Consider the following 19,595-nt stretch of genomic DNA (forward strand, 5'->3'; position numbering starts at 1 on the left):
ATCCTTGGTCTACTCTCATTTCTGTATTCTTGCCATTGAGTAGTAATGTCTGACTTTATCTAGCTTTATTGAATTTAATCATGTCTTTTTTTTTTTTTTTACTGAGGATTGAACCCAGGGCACTTAACCACTGAGTCACATCCCCGGCCCTTTTTATGTTTTATTTGAGACAGGGTGTTGCTAAGTTGCTTAGGGACTTGCTAAGTTGCTGAGGCTGTCTTTGAACTTACAATCCTGTCTAGTTACACATCTTAATTTTTTGATTTGACAATGAATAATATTGTTTCTTCTTCCAAATTAAAACTATTGTAAAAGGGCGAAACCATGCTGTTAAGGATATTAAAGCAATGTAGAACAGTTCTGACTTCAGTTCCAAAGGAATTCCCCAAAGTTTTTTTGTACAACCTATGGAATAACTACAAATATTTGTTAAAGACTGTTGAAATCCTAATCTCTAAGGTGATATTAGGAAGGGGAATCTTTGGGAGGTTATTAGGTTATAAGGATGAAACCATTACAAATAGGAGTAGTGTCCTGATTAAAAAATAAAATCCCAGAGAACTCTCTTACCTTACCCAAACTAATTTATATCAAGACTTATACTCTGATCTAGGTAGATCTATTGAGAACTGAGACCATTATATTCATATACCTTATGTATAAGGAATGGGAAATCAAGCCAAATATAAAGATGTTACTTTTCTACTTGTTTTAGTAATTCATGTCCAGGAATAAGACCATAAACTAATAACTAAATTCATTATTTTAGAAAATTGCTGCAAACTATTCTGAACAGTTTGTTCTGGGAAAATGGCTATTATATCTGAAGCAGATTGTTCCCTCTGGGAAAATATGCCACATATTAAAGGAAAATTTAGTTATCATACTTGTAATAGTGGCCAATTGTCCTTGGCCTGAATTAGTACCGTGGATGTAGGACTTATACTCTTAAAACTGGGAAAGTCCCAGGTAAACTAAGACAAGTTGGTCACAGTACCACATCCCTAAACTATTATGTTATAAACTTTGTTCAATTCCCAGAATAGTTCATTGCTTTGAAAATCCTTCTTTAAGCCATTTGTACTCAGATTCCCGGATCCTACAAGTACCAACCTGTATCCCTTTCCTTCTGAGACTATCAAACTTTTGTCAAAGGATTGTTCCTCCTTATTGTGGAAGATTCAATAAATTTAACTCTCTTTGATCAATAAGTTATTCCAATGATCTCTTGGGGAGATGGTGCATGATTTATGTATACAGTTGTTTGACCTATCTTTTCTGTGGAAATGACAATTACAGCCATATGCTGCATAATGATGATTCCATCAGTGACAGATGGCATATATGACAATGATCCTATAAGACTGTAATGGAGCTGAAAAATTCCTATTGCCTAGGGATGTAAGAGCACAACATCATTGCTAAATGTGTAATTCACACATATGTGATGATGCTGGTATGAACAAACCCACTGCACTGCCAGTCACATAAAAGCATAGCACGTACAATTATGCATAGCATGTAACACTCAATAATTATAATAAGCGAGTGCGTTATTGGCTTATGTATTTACTATGCTATACTTTGTAATCATATTTTGTATTTTGTGGTGCTGGGGATGGAATCCGGGGCCTTGCTTGTGCTGGGCAAGCACTCTACCATTGAGCTGCACCTGTAGCCCTACTGTTACTACAGAGTGCACTCCTACTTAAAAAAAAAATAGTGTACTGTTAAACAGGAGGTCATGTTATATTTTCTGTAGTGCACACATCTCATGTTCACTAAGCCTCTTGACTGCATCAAGAGGCCATGTAGCGTGATTGATCTGTATCATCTAGGTCTATATAAGTTTGCTGTATGATGATAGCACAATGACAAGACCACCTAGTAAAATATCTGAGATAAAACTCACATTAAGGTGATGTTATATTGAGTAGAGAAAGAAACACAGAAATGAAGGTGTTTATTCTACTTCAAACCACAATTGATTGCACAATTTGATTATGTTCTATTTATTTATTTATTTATTTTGGCATCCAGGATTGAACCCAGGGGCACTCAACCACTAAGCCATATCCCCAGCCCTTTTTAGTTTTTATTTTGGGACAGGATCTTGCAAAGTTATTGAGGGCCTTGCTAAATTGCTGAAGCTGCTCAAATTAGCCTCCTAAACTGCTGGATTACAGACTTGCATCACTGCATGCCTGTATTATGTATTTAGGTTATTCAGGAGGCTACTGGTTGATCTCAGTCCAGCAGTGTTTATTTTCCTTTCTCTTGGTTTTTAGTGGTTGATTTTGCCCTGAGAGCAGCTTTCTGAATATTGTTCTAATGTTCTTTGGTTGGCGTGGGTGAACAGAGAGAGAAAAGAAAGAGAAAGACAAGTGGTGGGAAATACCACAAATCAAGGAACATGAGATGAATTAAATTAAAATAGGGACAAAGTTTTCATGTGGTGAAAATCTACGCAAAAGGTGAGAACTTTTAATTAACAAGATGCTAATAAAATCGTACTAAGGCTTTGATGTTTTTTGCTAATTGATTGTGAAATGTATATATTAGATGTCCACAATTACAAAATTCTTGAGACACCTGACCAAAAATTTCCTCTTAGTTTACTGAGGTTCTGGGAATACTCAAAAATTATATTAAATACTTTGAGAGATTTTTTCCATAGCCTGGCCAAGCTTTGTTTCAAACCATTCATAAGATACTTCTAGCAGGGCTTAACTATATAACAACTAATGTCATTAACTACAACTCTTAATATTATGATACAATGAGTCTTTGTGCATGGTTCCTGGTTTATAATTCCCATAGTGCCCCTTGTTATCTTGTATATGACTAGAATAATAAGCATGTCTTTGTTGTAAGGTTGGAGCCTTTTTGTTTTTTGAAGCAGCCTCAGACAGCAAAATCTGTCTTTGAATTGCTCCTTACCTCCTGTCACTTGCTCCCCCATCCAAGGCAGCTCATAAAAAACAGAATTTCTCTTCCCAAATATGAGTCATAGGAGCTCTAGCATTCCCCTACCTTTCTGTCTCAGAGATGACCCCTAAAGAAATTTTCTCATCACCTTATCTGAGAGTAGGTCATAAGATCCTTATTTCAGAAGAATACCTGGTCCATGCCCAGGAGAAATGTATGATGCACAGAAAGGTCAAAAGGAATTCTAGTGGACAGGCCTTGCTTTATTCTGTAAGCATTAGATTATATTCTTTGTCCAATCATATTTCTACGTAGTTGTCTATGCTCCAATCATATCTATGCAATAAAGTCTCTATAAAACCTCCAAAGGACAGGGTTCTGGGAGAGCTTCTGGATAGCTGCACGTATCACAGGGAGGTGAACAAGAACTCACTCACAGGCTGGGAGGGTGATGCACCCCATCTCTAAGGAGATAGAAGCTCTGGGGCTTGGGACCCTTCTTGACCTTGCCTTATGTATCTTTTTTTTAATATATATACATTTATTTTGTTTATTTAGTTTTTATGTGATGCTGGAGATTGAACCCAGGGCCTCACCCTTATGTATCTCTTCATCTGAATGTTTATCTGTATCTTTTAAAACATCCTTTATAGTAAACCAGTAACTATAAGTAGAATGTTTGCCTGAGTTCTGTGAGCTACTCTAGCAAATCAATTGAACTTGAAAGGGGGTGTGGTCTTGAGAACCCCAGTTTGCAGTGGGTTGGTCAGCAGTTTCAGAGCTTGATACTTCTGACTGGGTCTGAAGTGGAGGTAGTCTTGGGGACTGACCCCTCAACTTCTGAGACTTGATATTATCTCCAGGTAAATAGTGTCAGAACCTAGTCAGAGGATGCCCAGCTGGTGTCCGCTGCAAAATTACTTGCTTGCTGGTGGGGAGAATCCCTACATATTTTGAGGTCACACAAGTGATCTGTTCTGTGATTGTATGGTAGGAGAATTTCAGCTGAGTTTTTTTTTCTCTATATATAATCAATAGTCATATTAATTACAAGAATGGATCCCAGTAAGATGCATTTTGTTTCCATGTATGATGCAGAACAAAAAATAAGTGAAGAAATGCTGTAGAATTTTAATGGCATTGGGAAATAGAAAGCAAATTGCATTAAAAAAATTATTATTATTTATTTATTTTTAAAACAACTGCCCAAACAACAACCAGAACACATTGAGGCTTAAAGCTTAGAGACAGCACCACCTAGAGGTGACACTGAAGTAGATGGCAGAGTCTGCATAAACATCATTTCCTCTGTCCATCTTTCATTCATGGTCTTCTACTTGCCACAGCCTCTGAGTTCTATACACAATTTCCTCACTCTGTAAGATCTTATCAAAGTTTTTGCTTTTAGCAATGGTGACTTAAGGTGTTTACTTACATATCCATTAGTCCCATCAATGTGGATTTTGTTCTCCTACAAACCTTCTGAATGCATACCTTCCTGGGTGGTAGCCTCAGAAAGATATTCATGAACCACAAAAAATAATTTGTGACAGCAAGAACCTGTGTGGCTCTATCTCTAAGTTACCTCTGACTTCATTTGCATTTGCTATTTTTCCTAAAGCTATTTTCTTCCTTTTGGGGAAGAAGTCTACTGCAGAGCCCCATGAGTGATCCAAACATTTCAACCTCTTTTATTCCCATTTAGTGAAACATTTCTTGCTTTTTGGTTGCTTCATTTTTCCGGTTGCAAGAGCTTAAACGTTTGGTGTATTCTTCCTCTTGATTTTGACTTTGTGTCATCTGACCTTGGTGACTTACACAAATTCCCTTGCCTCCATCAACTCACACTTTTATAATTCTGTTAGCTCATTGTAATTTATAATAAGTCTTCATATTTGAAAGGGCAAGTTTGCTCAATTTATTCTTTTATTCTTTAAAACTGTCTTGACCATTTTTGGTCATTTGCCTTTTCCTGTACATTTTAGAATTAACTTGTCAAACTTCATTGAAAATCTCCTTGAATGGTAACTGAAGATTTGTAGCATTTATAGAAAATTTGAGGAATAATTGACTTTTTTTATGCAATAGTGAATCATGTAGCTTATGGAAGAACATTCCAACTGTAATTGATTTAATTGTATATGGGCAATGCTGCTGGAAACATCCCTGTTTTTGTTTCCTTGTGTCCACATGTGATATTCTCCAGGGCAAAACTCCCAATATGCACTATCAATTGAAAATGCAAGAAACATATTCAGTGACAACAGTGAATCACAGAAGCAAATGGATAGTAATATAACCATTTAGCCCAACTTAATGTCATTAAAACAACTGTATAATTTGTTGTTATTGTTACTGGGGGTTGAACTCAGGACCTCATGCATGAGTTCTACTACTTAGCTACATCCCCAGATCAGCTTTCTAATTTTATCCATAGTTTGCATGTTTTTATTGGATTTTCTATATACTTTTGGCTACATGTAGCAGAAACTCAAATACAGCAGTGATTTGAACAACAAAGAAATCTATTTTACACTGTGTTAAAGTTTTGAATGAAGTAAACTTTTCCCTTGAATCTATAAACACAAAGAGGAGAAACAAATGAAAATTAATACAAATTCCTATTGCAATAACAACTTGTACTTCAGTCAAAGACCTTCTGAAGAAGAGAAATATCAACATGACAGAACAGAAAATCATCCTACTGACTTATATTCTCTTATTCTAAGGGTGACAAAAATAAGTCAGAAAGGCTTTATTTGAAATGCAGTTCATTAGCTATGAAAAGTACAATTCTTGAATCTTTGACTGACCATCACCAACAAAGTCTAACAGTTATTCAAGAGATCTTCTCAAGACCATGAAGATGGAGTTAGAGGAAAACATTTGAAGTTAGTTACTACAGCAGGTTCAAAAGAGGCTTTTTAGCTTTTTAGCAGCTGCAGAAAAGTTGCACAAAAGTATGCTCAACCATGATAACTTTAGCACAATTTGCTTTTTAGGAATCCAAAGATTAAGTAATATGTCATTTACAACAATTCATGATAAACCAAGTTTTCTTTATTTTATTTAATGCTTGTTAAAATTTTTGACAACTATTTTTATTATGATTTGTTAAGAATTTGTATTTGAATAATAATATATTTTTGCCAGGCATGGTGGTAACATACCTATAAGCCCAGTGACTTGGGAGATCACAGGAGGATCACAACTTCAAGGCCAGCCTAGGCAACTTAGTGAGACTATGTCTTAAAATAAAAAATATAAAGCAATGGGGATGAAGTTATTAAAAAACAGTTAATATTAGTTGTTAATTTACATTTTTACTATGTTTATAAATTTGTACATTTTTTTGGTATTTGAAAATACCATTTTGTATTTAGAATATTCATTATGTACTTATACACATCATTTCACATTTGAAAAGATAATTTTTATATCTGAAAATATAAGTATACTTCACTGAAAACAACATAATTGCTTGCCTCTCTGCTTTTCATTTCTGGACCTAATCATACTTTTCTGTTTTTGACTAATCCATACAAGATCAGTCTAATTTAACTTCATTACTTGCTCCAGGAAATACTGGCCACTGGAAGTTAAGATTATAAGCCAAGGGAAACAGCTTACTTATGAAGAACTCATATCAAGATCCTATTCTCCCTGTGTCCACCTCCTGAACTATAAACCACACATACATCTGTCCACTCCCATTCACGTCCCTGCTCTCAAGGCTCACTTGAAATCACCTAGTGCTGTGACCTGTAAATATCCTGTCTTGATTTTCCTTTCCTGACACACTACACAGAGTGTCTAGTTTGTAATTGCTATTGTAATCCGCGTAAACTTAGCTTTTATTGATTGAAAGTTTTTTTTCTGGTATTTTGGGAACTGAAAACAATCTGAATATATAAACAAAATAAAATTATAAATATTACTATTGGTATTTGAATATTTTAAATTTTTTTTCTTGTGAGTTCATCATTGGTAGAGGTTATTTACTTTTCCAGGAGGGAGATTCCTTTGTCCTGATTCAAGTATAACTGCCTTGAGTAGAAAAAGTGCCTTTAGGGTATGGGTTTTGTTTTTCAATCAGATTCAATAGATATGGACCAGTTTTTCTTCATTTTTATTTAAGTATGACATATAATACTATACTATTTATACCATAATCTCAATGTGGGAAAGGTAATATCCATATAGAAAAGGGCCTCTATACTATGATTACTATGTTCTGGATTGTTTCTATTCTCTCAACTCTGGTGTTGTTGGAGGGAGATTATTATGAACAAAACCTTTTTATTGATTACCTATGGACATATTCCATGAAGGAAAAAATTAGCCTCAGTTTTTATAGGCCACAAGACTTTATGATTATTTGTTACCTCAGTATTAATTCCTCTGATACTCATGTTTGAAGAAGTGGCTGACAAAAATTTGTGAGTTTGTTCTCAGAAAATCAATCTACTAAAATCTACATATAATGTGGTGATCCATCTAGTTCAGTGGTCAAGAAAGCGATCATTGGTAAATATGCTTCTGGAATGTCCAATGACTATTAACTGAGTAAAGCAATTCTGCTTCCCAGGACAGAAAGTAGTGGTATCTTTAAAATGGAGTTACAAGGCACCTTGAGAGGCCAGTATCCGTGTTTACCTAGGAGGCAGTGCAAATATGGGGGATGGTCTTAAGCACTCATTTATTCACTCAATAAACATTTATTGAAAATGACTATGTGCTAATCACTATTTTTAATAATGGTGTGCTAGCTTTGAGCAAACAGACCTTATTTGTGTAAATGACAGACTATGTTCCTGGCACCATAGCAATAACAGCATCTTCAACTTGACAGGACTCTTTTGGTCTATTGTCTTAAAAGTTATTATGAACAATTTTTGATCAACATTTGGTGCTATGGTCTATTTAACAAATATGTATTTATCTGGGTAATACAGCCTGGAAAAACAACATCTGAATCAAATATCTCAGTTTCCCATTTAAATAAAAATATTATAGGTTTGAAATGAGGAATTTTGATAAAAGGAATTTAAACAATTTTTTGTACTAGATTTTGTACTCTTTGCTGTGACATTGTAACTGATTAACTTAGCAACAAACAAACAAACAAAAAACCAAAACATCCAGTTACTTAATAGAGATGAAACTGTTCAAAAAAATCCCCTGAAAATTTTGAAATAAAATAATACTGTTGGGGTTGGGGTTGTGGCTCAGTAGTAGAGCGTTTGCCTAGCATGTGCGAGGCCGTGGGTTTGATCCTCAGCACCACATAAGAAAATAAATAAATAAAATAAAGGTTTAAAAAAACACACCAAAGACCAAAAAACAACAACAATACTGTCCAGATGCATGATTCTAAAAGGCAGAAGGGAAACTGCAATTAAAGTGAGTGAACAGAGGAGGGAGCTGCAGGTAGAATTTTAACCACATGCTTGCAGCTATGTTGGTATTAGAGATTTCTGTTATGTGCTAATAGAAATGAATACATGTTTTAAAAGAACATGTCACACCAAAAGTCATATGTTAATATATTTGTGAATTAGTGTTGTTTTCTTGGGGGTAAAAAAGAATGTTACAAGGTCAAATGTAGGTTTGCTATTAAAGATATTTGTATTCACAAATGAGGTCACTCTTTCATACCTAGACCCTGTTCCTCATGTTACTATACTCAGGGGGGCAAAATAGAAAAATAATAGTTTTTAAAAGGAAAGATTCATCTGGCTCCTCACCATCCACTTTACACTGACACGTGTCTCCTGCTAAAATTGTCTGTCACCTTGTGGTGTTTGTGATTTGCCTTTACTGATATATTTGCCAAGGGTCCTCTATCACTGATAGCACTGCTGGTATATATCTGTCAGCTTACAACATTTTGTCACCACTGTTGCTTATATACAGCTCTCTTATCCTATACTCATTTTCCATCCTAAAATAGAGCTCATTAGCCATTTTTCTAACGGGCCTCAAAATATGTCCAATCTTGCAGATATTCTAGAATAAAGCTTGGATGTGGAAAGATGTTAGGGCAATTATATGCTATTCTTTGAAAAAGCCAGAGATGGATGGGGGCTCCTAGTACTACATATATCTGAGATCATATAATCTAGTTTGAACAAGTTCATGAAATGGAAGATCAGCGTATTTTCAGTGCTCATTGCTCAAATAACCTAAACTCCAAAAATTTTCCTGTCATCCAAATACACAAACAGACTGGTATTAGAACTGGGCTATATTGCTCTCAGTTCTAATACCAGTCCTATTCCATGTATATGAAGAAGTTCAATTTAGGAAACTTTAATCTCTTGAGAAAATTTGTCCTTTTTGCAGTGTGTACACAAAACACTTTAAAATGCTGTCCTCCTTCCCTCCTTTCCTCTGTCTCTTTTGACAGTTCTCCACGGCTCTCTCACATTTCTACATGTCTTGTGAGTGAAGGAATTGGGTCAATTTTGTTATCTTTTCAAGCATGTTTGTATAGCAAACATCCTTGGAAGATGAAGGTAGTACTTTCCTCTTGAGAAAAAAGTAGTTATATTCTGTCCAGTATTATAAAAATAATAACTTTCTATGGGACAAAATGTTCAGGCAGGCTTACAGTTCATTACAAATGATTTTAACTCTCTAAGCTCAAGGATCCTCAGCAGTGACATAAACCATAAAGCTGCATGTGCAGCTCCTGCTTGGACCCTCTGGGTTGCCCCTGCCAGATGTAGGGCAGCAGTGGTACAAACATGATCCTCAGGCTTCTTACTTTGCCTTCGGGTTAGACTCAGGAGGCTGTGTCTCCTGCCAGCTCTGTGAAATTGTGGCAGGCTAATGTATTAGCATAAAACCAGGTAAAATGTCAAACCCTCCATCGTTCCTGACTTTTTCTTATGGAAAGAGGTGTGTCTCAGTACTAACATTCTTTTTTTAAAGAAATCTTAGTCAATATAGCAGATAACAAACAATAGTAAATAAATATTTCTAAAAACTTAAATGTATATCGGATATTTACTTGTTGGCTGATTTATGAAAGCAAAAACTGTGATAAAGCATTCATAGATATTTTTCTTTTTTCTTTTTTTTAAATACATGTTAGTTGTAAATGGATTTCTTATTTTACTTATTTATTTATATGTGGTGCTGAGGATTGAACCCAGGGCCTCACACATGCCAGGCAAGTTCTCTACCACTGAGCCACAATTCCAGCCCTCATAGATATTTTTCTTAAAGAGCATTTCAGATTACAACAAATTGTTTTTTAGAAATATTAGGTTATAAAATCTTGACTTTCTCAATCATTTATTAGAATTAAATACCTTTGGGACTTATCAATATAAAATAAATACATGACTCCTAAAGTTACACTCTATATTTCAATTCTTTTTGAGGCAGAAAAAAAAATCTATCAAGTAATCACACAGATAGACACAAGATTCTGATTTAATATTATGTAGCTATTTAAATTGCTTAAAATAATTGTAAAATTATAATCACAATGGGTATTTAAAATGTATAATATAAAAGTACTAAGTATAATCCCTACTTTATAAAAAGAAATGCATGTTTGCCTTTGTGTAGGAAAGCTGGTTATTTACTACACTGAACAGTGTGGGTATCTCTTGTAATGAGATTAGGAAGCACAGAACTTGTTCTTCTGAAAAAAAAAATAATGTTTTTACAGCTTTGTTTTTTCACTGTTTGAGTCGACAACTAGATGCTCCACATGCTTTAAAAGAAATGAATATTCTATCATGTGTTCTTTCTCTCCCTTTGGGTGTTCTTGTTTAGGTTTTGCTGAGGCAGGGAGTAAGAGGAAGTTCTCAGAGGGCTCTTCTTGTTGAGTGGGACACCTGTGGTCCTCGTGAAAGTGCCCATACAGTGGGGCTCTAATTTCCTATGGGCACTAATTAATTAATATTAATTACCTGAAAACTGATACTTAAATAAATTGAAGGAAAAATCCAAGCAGGATGTTTTATAGACAGACAAGTGGATTCTAAAGTTACAAGGAAAAAATAAAGGAATTGTAACAGCTAAAGCCATGAGAAAATAATGGAAACAAGGTACTTGATTTTAAGATGTATGATAAAACCACATAATTGTGACAGTCTGGTATTGGTGAACCTGTGGACCAACAGATCAAGCATGGAGTGGAGAGATAAAAAGTATGAATAAATAGTCAATTGATGTTTGATAAAGACATCAAAAGCAATTCAAAAAAGAAAAGGTACTTTTATCAATGAGTGGTGTTGGAATAATTGGGTGTCTATGTGCAAAAATGTCTTAATTTTCACACCATATATAAAGTTGTCTTGAAATGAATCATAGATATAAATGTGAAATATAAATCTTTAAGAAGAAAGCATAGTGAAAAATTTGTATTACCTTGGGGATGGCAAAGAATTTTTAGATATGACACAAAACGAACAATCTCTAAAAAAAAATTAGATAATTTAGACTTCATCCAAATTCAAAACGTTTTCTTCTGCAAAGAGACACCATTAACATAATGAAAGGATAAGCTACAGAACTGGGAGAAATTATTTGCAAATCATATAGGTGAAAAAACAATGTATGCAAAACATATTAAGAATTCTCACAACTCAATGGCAAGGAAACAACCATGCAATGAAAATATGGCAAAATATTTGAGCATATATTTCATCAAGTAAATATTCATGTGGCAAATGGATATGTGAAAATATGTTCAACATCATTAGCCATTAGGGAAAGGTAAATTAAAACCACAATCATATTCACTGACTAGAATGACTAGTAAAATGAAAAACAAAGCTTTGGTGTTGTTTTGTATTTGTGATGCTGGGGATCAAACCCAGAGTCTTGTGCATGCTAGGCAAACACTCTACTACTTAGCTACACTCCCATCCCTCAAAACAAAGCTTTTGAACCACGAATTCCTTTCAAGGGGAAACATATGAGAGTCTATTAATGTGGATACTTTTAACTACCTTCAACAAACATTTTTCACATTAACCATAGACAATTTTGCTAAGTGAGGTCAGTGTTGTTGAAACTGGTAGAATTTTGTGTCTATAAGAAATATCAGGGGCTGAGGTTGTGGCTCAGTGGTAGAGCACTTGCCTAGCATGTGTGGGGCTCTGGGTTTGATCCTAAGCACCATATAAAAATAAATAAAGGTATTGTTTCCAACTACAACTAAAAAAGAGTTATTTTAAAAAAAAGAAATATCAGACTTTATCGCTTGTATTCCAAATACATATTACATATGGTTTACTAAAAATGGTTTCTGCAATTGTTGGGCACTGGGAAATAGATGCTGTGAACTAGAGCAAGGGTAACTTGCTGTGGATATAAGAGGAAGAATGATTAGGTGTCAGAATTCATCACAGGGAAAAAATGATAAGTAACATCTTTTGTAGGACTTGTTCTGCCCATGTTTCCTTCTTGGAAAAAAGTTTTGATAACCATCTATTTTGCATTAGTATGTATAGGAATCATGAGATGTTGAACTTATTTATAGCCAAGATTCCATTTTCTGTCTTGAGAAGTTTCAAAAACTTGTCCAAAATTTCCCGTTTGTGGGCCAGTGAGATGACTTGAAAGATGAACAAAATTTGGTGATTTTCTAGAAAAAAAATATAGAAATTTTAATAAAAAATTTAATTGTCCCAAATCCTTCTAGCAAGAAATATTTTAGGGCTGGGGATGTGGCTCTAGTGGTAGCGCGCTAGCCTGGCATGCATGTGGCCTGGGTTCCATCCTCAGCACCACATACAAACAAAGGTGTTGTGTCCGCTGAAAACTAAAAAATAAATATTAATTTTCTCTCTCTCCCTCTCTCTTAAAAAAAAGAAATATTTTAACAAGCTGATCTATGGTTCATATTCCATTTTACATTATATAAATATAAATTACTTGAAATACAGCTGGTACTAACCCAGAAACTAATGAAACACCCAATTTCATAACTGAAAATGATGTTAGGATCAGAGTTCCTTAAATGATTTGGTCAAAATCACACAGATGGTTTGAAGCAGAATTCATGCTAAAATTTACATGTCTGTCTGTCCAGTCTATTTTCCCCAATATTATATTTGTTCTCTCTTTATTTGTTCACACAGACAAAAAAGCCCCACAGGTAGTCCAATTGTCACATGTAGTCACAAGTAATCAAACACACATAATGCCTTATTGGAATATTGACCTTGTTATTGTAATTTGCATATGACCAAATTAACATTTTTAAAAAATTATTTTAAATAGGTATGTAAGACAGTAGAATTCATTTTTATCCATTGTACACAACTGCAGCACAACTTTACATTTTTATGATCGTACACAATGTAGCATCGCACAACATGTGCAATCATACATGTACCTAGGGTAATGATGTCCATCTCATTCTACCATCTTTCCTACCCCCTTCCCCCCTCCCCAATCCTCCCTACCCTTTGCTCCATCAAAGTTCCTCCATTTTTCCTGTGTTCTCCTCATTAGGGATCAGCATCCACTTATCAGAGAGAACATTTGGCTTTTGGTTTTTTGGGATTGGCTTACTTCACTTAGCATGATATTCTTCAATTTCACCCATTTACATGCAAATGCCATAATTTTATTCTCTTTTAAATGCTGAGTAATATTTCATTGTGTATATACACCACAGTTTCTTTATCCACTCATCTATTGAAGGGTATCTAAGTTGCTTCCACAGTTTAACTATTGTGAATTGAGCTGCTATAATTGTTGATGTGGCTGTGTTACTATAGTATGCTGACTAAATTGACATATTTTTGATAAAATGTTAGATTGGAGAATATAAATACATTTATTGTTTTGCAGTGACTTTGAATTATAAGTTTTGTCCTTCAGAGATGTGATTCAACACTTGTGAATAAACAGATATTTAAGGGATGGGAAGGGAAGGGAAGGGGCATGGGGTTAGAAATGATGGTGGAATGAGATGGACATCATTATCCAAAGTACATGTATGAAGACATGAATGGTGTGAATATACTTTGTATACAACCAGAGATATGAAAAATTGTGTTCTATATGAGTAATATGAATTGTAATGTATTCACTGTCATATATAACAAATTAAAATAAAAAACCCAGATATTTCTTTTTCCTGGTCTGTTGCATGTTCCTGAAAGCGGGTACTCCAGTTAGAGTCCTCATTTTCAGACAAATGTAGATTGTGGCCTATTCCCTAGGCAGAATAAAGGCCCCTAATCCTGGGATTATGAATATATTATCTTATATAGCAATTATTTGATCTTAAATTAGAGAGGTTTCTGGATTTAGTAGACCCAACATAATACCATGAGCCTGTACCAGAAATCAGAAATAGAAGGCAAGAGAGGAAGTTAGAGAGATGCAGCAGAGATGTCACATGGATTTGAAATATAAGAAAGGGTTGAAGTACTGTTGCTGGTTTTGAAGGAGGGGGCATAAACCAAAACACAGCATGAATGACCCTTGACTGACAGCCAGCATGGAGACATAATGAGTTGTGTCAGCAACCTGAGCAACCTGAGCAAGTGGAGTCTCCTTCAAAGTCTCCAGATAAGGGTCCAGGCCAGGCAGCACCTAGATGAGGTTTTGACCAGAGGGCTCACTGGAGCCTCCCCTGGAATTTTCATATATATCAGTGAAATAATTCAGGGGTGCTGTTTTAATCTACTACATTTGTGGTGATTTGTTACATAGCAGTAGAAAAGGAATATACTGTTCAAGTGTGAAGGTTGGGAAGAAGGTCAATTTTAGTGTTATAACTAAGATGTTTCCTGTAAATGAGCTGGAAAGTTGGAGTACTTAGGGTTTTCATTTAGCTATGTGTCAGACAGAGATAATTTTGAGCAACAGCTTTGTGTATCTACTCAAATTGCTTGCCAGTTCAGCCCCTTGCACTCATGCTTAAACCTTGAGAGTAGGAGTTAGGAAAAAAAAGAAAAAAACTAAGCAATTTCATGAAATTTTACATAAAACCTTGACATTCTTAGTGCTACTTAAAAAAAAAAGGAACATGTATCAGAAGTTAGTTAAAAACTGAGCTAAGATTACTTTTCTAACATAAAGTTTCCCCTGAATCCTGTGGGCACCCAGTGTTCAGAGTGGCTTGGCCAATGAAGAACCACTTCAGAGAAGACAGTACAGGAACATGTTTCTAGACTTCCTATTAACTCCATGACAACTTCAGTGGTTTTAGAATTATAGTATTTTAATATTATTGACTTTTACTTAAAATGTGTAATTTACTCAGTTTATACTACTTACCTAAGATCATTGAACAAAATGATATAAAAATGTACAATTTTAGGCCTTAAAATAAATTACCTGAATGTAGATTGTGGCCCATTCCCTAATTCAAATCAAAGGGTGTAGAAATTCAGCATTTTTAAAACATTTTAAAACTTGATGCACTTATATACTTGGTCTAAACTGGCTTTTTTTGGTTCAAAGTATTGTTTTCCCCAAGGAGTATATAAATTAGCTTAAAGCTATTTGGTATGTTGAACTTAGGGCTGTAGAATTTTCTTTTACCAGATGTAAGAGGCATTAAATAAATACTGAAAAGTCTTCCAAAGCCCTGAGAAAAATTTCTCTAAGTTACAGTATGACTTTATGGAAATCTGGAAATGATTCATAAAATCTTGGCTAAATTGTGAGTTTATTTACATAAACTTTCATAATCCTTTAAAAACAACTGTTAGTTACAGATTGATTTTGCCAAAGATTTCAAAACAGAAATGTGTTTTTATTAGATCTATAACTGTATATGAACTGAGGAAATTTCTAAAAGGTATTTTCAAATAGGAGATTTGGGGTTACAGGAGTCATTTTAGAGGGGAGGAATTGAGATGGTGATGGCCTAAGAATTAGAGAGTGAGGAAAGCAGGGAGTATATGGAAAGCAGGGAAGCAGTCTGACAGGGTGGTAGAGTTTAAGTTGAGAGAAATGAAAGTAATACTTTGGTTAGATTGTCAGGGTTCAGTGTGGGAAACAGAAATCATCCTAGGTAGTTGAAGCAATTAGGAATTTAGTACAGGGAAATATGTTTTGTGTGTGTGTGTGTGTGTGTGTGTGTGTGTGTGTGTACGTGTGTGTATTTATAAGGTATGGAAGAGTTGACCATAGGCTGAGTCTCTAGCAACATCTTCAGAACAGTAGAGAAAGGATATACAGGGATATACATTGTTCTTGATACATCGTTCTTGAGATCATATAAAGACTGTCAAAGTCAAGACTGACACCAACACTTTTACTATTGCTGTGCTTTTATTTCTGAATATCCGAGAAGCCAAAGAAGAGATGCTTGTGGCTGCTCATATGGACTCAGATCAAGATGTTGCTGCTTCTTTCATAACTGTTTTTCAGTACACAGGAATCTGAAACACGGCCATTTCTAAAGGTGATGTGGGCAAGTGCAGGCTGTTGAGAACTGGCTGGAAGATGACCTCTGACTGATGTCTGCAATTCAAATCTTTCCCACAGCATAGCTTGCTTGTTATGCAAGTGTTAGCTGTAAGAAGGTCCAATAGACAATATTTTTAGTTTTTCAGTATCTCCAATTATGAGACAAATGGAGAAGATTTTGTGAATCAACCCATAACTTCCATAACATTTGAGTATCTCATGGAAGTCTGGGACCACAAGACTAGAAATTTAACTAAATCTTGTAAAGAAAAATAGGTGCATATATTGAATGCTTATCATATTCCAGAAAGAGTTCAAACCACTTTTATAAATAGCAACTTGTTCAGTTTTTTATGTAACCCCATAAGAAATTATCCTTAATTTTCCGATGAGGAAACAGATGTAATGTACAGTAATGTAAATTACTTAACTAATGTCATAGAGCCAGGAGTTTGAACTTTATGAACACATGTTCTTAAATGCTATGTTATATTGTTTCTTGGAGGTTGAATCAAGATAGGATTCCTGAAGATGGTAACACCTCCATTAATTATTAAAGCATGAATACTATTGAAGATGCATCTCATCATTATCAGCAGCAGCAGCAACACCAACAAAAAACGATTGAAGCATGGATAGTAGTTTTCTACATTAAGATAGAAAAGGTCTGTTTAGAGGAAATTATGATGGAGCATGATGTTTTCAGTCAATTGCTGGTAGTTTTATTCAGCTGCTCTCTAAGGTAGAAATACAGTAGCAGGAGATGTGACCATAGAATACAACCAAACCCCCTTAAAGACTTGAATGAAACTGATCAGATTTTCATTTTAAAAAAGTTAATCTCATTACATCAAAGAATATGCATCAGATGTATAGAAGACAATAATGATTTAGCAATTGCTATAGTCCAGATAAGAAATGAGAAAGAAAGAATGAGACATAGGAAACACTTAGGTGGTAGAATCCTGACATAGTGACCAGTGGGATATAAAGGGAGGAGAGTGAGATTATTTCCAGATTTCTGATTCTACTACCATTCATTGGGCTATAGAAGTGTGGGGGAAATAGTTTCCATTTTGAATATAGAGGCACTCCTTGATTTATAATGAGGTTGCATCTTGATAAATTCATTTTAAACTATAAGCATAAAATTCTTTTAATCTAACACTGAATGTTTTACAGCTTAGCCTTGCCTACCCTAAGTATTCTCAGAACAGTTACATTAGCCTATAGTTGGGTGAAAATACCTAACACAAAGTTATTTTACAATAAAGTGTTGAATCTTTTATGTACTTTATTGAAGACTGTACAGCACATTGTAAGATATTGGTTATTTATCCTTAGAGAACACATGACTTGTGGAACTGTGGTAGGTGGTCCAGCATCGTGAAAGTATCTTACTGTATATTGTGAGCCTGAGGAAAGATCAAAATTCAAAAAGTGAAGTATAGTTTCTACTGAATGGGCATTGTTTTCACACACACCATCATGAAGTCAAAAAATTTTAAGTCAATCCCTTGTAAGCCAGGGACTGTCTGTGCTGACTTTGAAGTCTCTGTGTGGTGCTAGTAGAAAATGGTTTCAGACTCCAGACTCTTGCTACTGAAACTGAGAAATCAAACTGGACACATTCTGATTTGTAAAAAACCCTGCTTTGCACTGCTTCAGCAGGAAATATTTTTTTTTTTTCAGGCAATCTGTGGCTTAAGGAGAGACTAGCAGGTAAACACGTTAGGTGTACTTCACAAATCTTTTATGTGACAAAGGGGGGATAGTCATCATCCTTTTGAAGAACTGTGGAGACTAAACTCATTATTTTTTAGTTGATGAAGGACTAATTCCTTACATTCTTGGAGAACCTCTTTCTCTACTCTCTTTTGCTTGAATGGAAACTCCCTCTTAATGGTCCTGGGGCAGCCATCCCAAATCTGTAGTTGACAGTTTTCTAAAAGAAGAGAATTCCCCACACATCCTTGCTGTAAAATAGAGTTAGGGTCATATGTTCCTAGTATTTTCTTCAGCACTGAAAAAACTAGAAGTAATTGTTTTCCAGCTCTTGATAACAGAGAATGACTATAGTGACTTCAATACATGAAGATTTGTTCTTTCATGTAAAAAAGTCCAAATATAGACATTCTAGTGCTAGTGAAGCAGCTTCATGTAGTTCTTAGGAAAGAATGTGGCTTTATTCCTCAAAGTGGATCCATGGTCCAGGATGGCTGTTGACTCTCTAGCCATCACATCCACATTTCCAGAAAGCAGGAAGAGTGAGGTGAATACCCAAGCCCTTCCCAATAACCTTTGCTTACATGTTTTTGGTCAAATTTGGCCATGAAACTGTACCTAGCTTCAAAAGAGACTGGGAAATATAGTCTTTTATTTAATATTCTGCATAAAATCAGAAAACCCCTGAGAATTAATGTTGACAGATAACTAGTTCTCTGTGCCACAGAATGGTTCCAGAGATCAGTAGTACTTATGGGCTGTCACTGATGAATCAGTTCCTAAAGCAAAAATAATAAAAAACGTGAGTTTTGAACAAGAAATAATAGTTTCCCTGCATTTGGTAATAGCTTTTGCCTAAAAAATAGTTTATTAACCTAGGAATCTATGAGCCCACATCCATGGAATTTTGGGGCTTCATGGAATTTTTAAAATACTCGGAAGTTTTTTGGAAATTTTAATGCTTATGGCAGTATATGCCATTTTCTACAGGAGGGTTCATCATTTTTCTCAGATTCTCAAAACTGTCCATGATCTCCAAAAGAGTAAGAACTATTTGAATTGAACATAATTCCAAGCTTCATATTTAGATTAATTTCTACTGTCCCACATTCTCATATGCTTATGATTCTAACACAGGCGCGCGTACACACACACACACACACACATTATGTATACATCTTGACTATAGTATATACTTTTAGTCCTCTGTCCCTCAGTGTAAAATTCCCTCTACCAATTTTCCATTTAGTTGCCTACTTGAACTCCACAAAATATTCAAAATATCATCTCTTTTGGGAAAATCTTCCATAACTCTTTTCAGAGTTGTCCTCTCCTCTGAGATTTTAGAGCAGTGTTTTTGCCCAAGATATCAAGGCTGGATATAAAGCTGCAACCACTAGGAAATGTATGGAGGAGGAATGAGACTGAATATGGATCAGATGGAAATAAAGTGAGGTTTGGATACAGTGCAAGTCTTCTCCTCAGGGGTATAGGACTCTGGCTCCTACTAGAATGTGACTAGTGTGACTTACGGCTGAAAC

The sequence above is a fragment of the Ictidomys tridecemlineatus genome, chromosome 6 (assembly GCF_052094955.1).
Source record: "Ictidomys tridecemlineatus isolate mIctTri1 chromosome 6, mIctTri1.hap1, whole genome shotgun sequence".
NCBI classification, from domain to species: Eukaryota; Metazoa; Chordata; class Mammalia; order Rodentia; family Sciuridae; genus Ictidomys; species Ictidomys tridecemlineatus.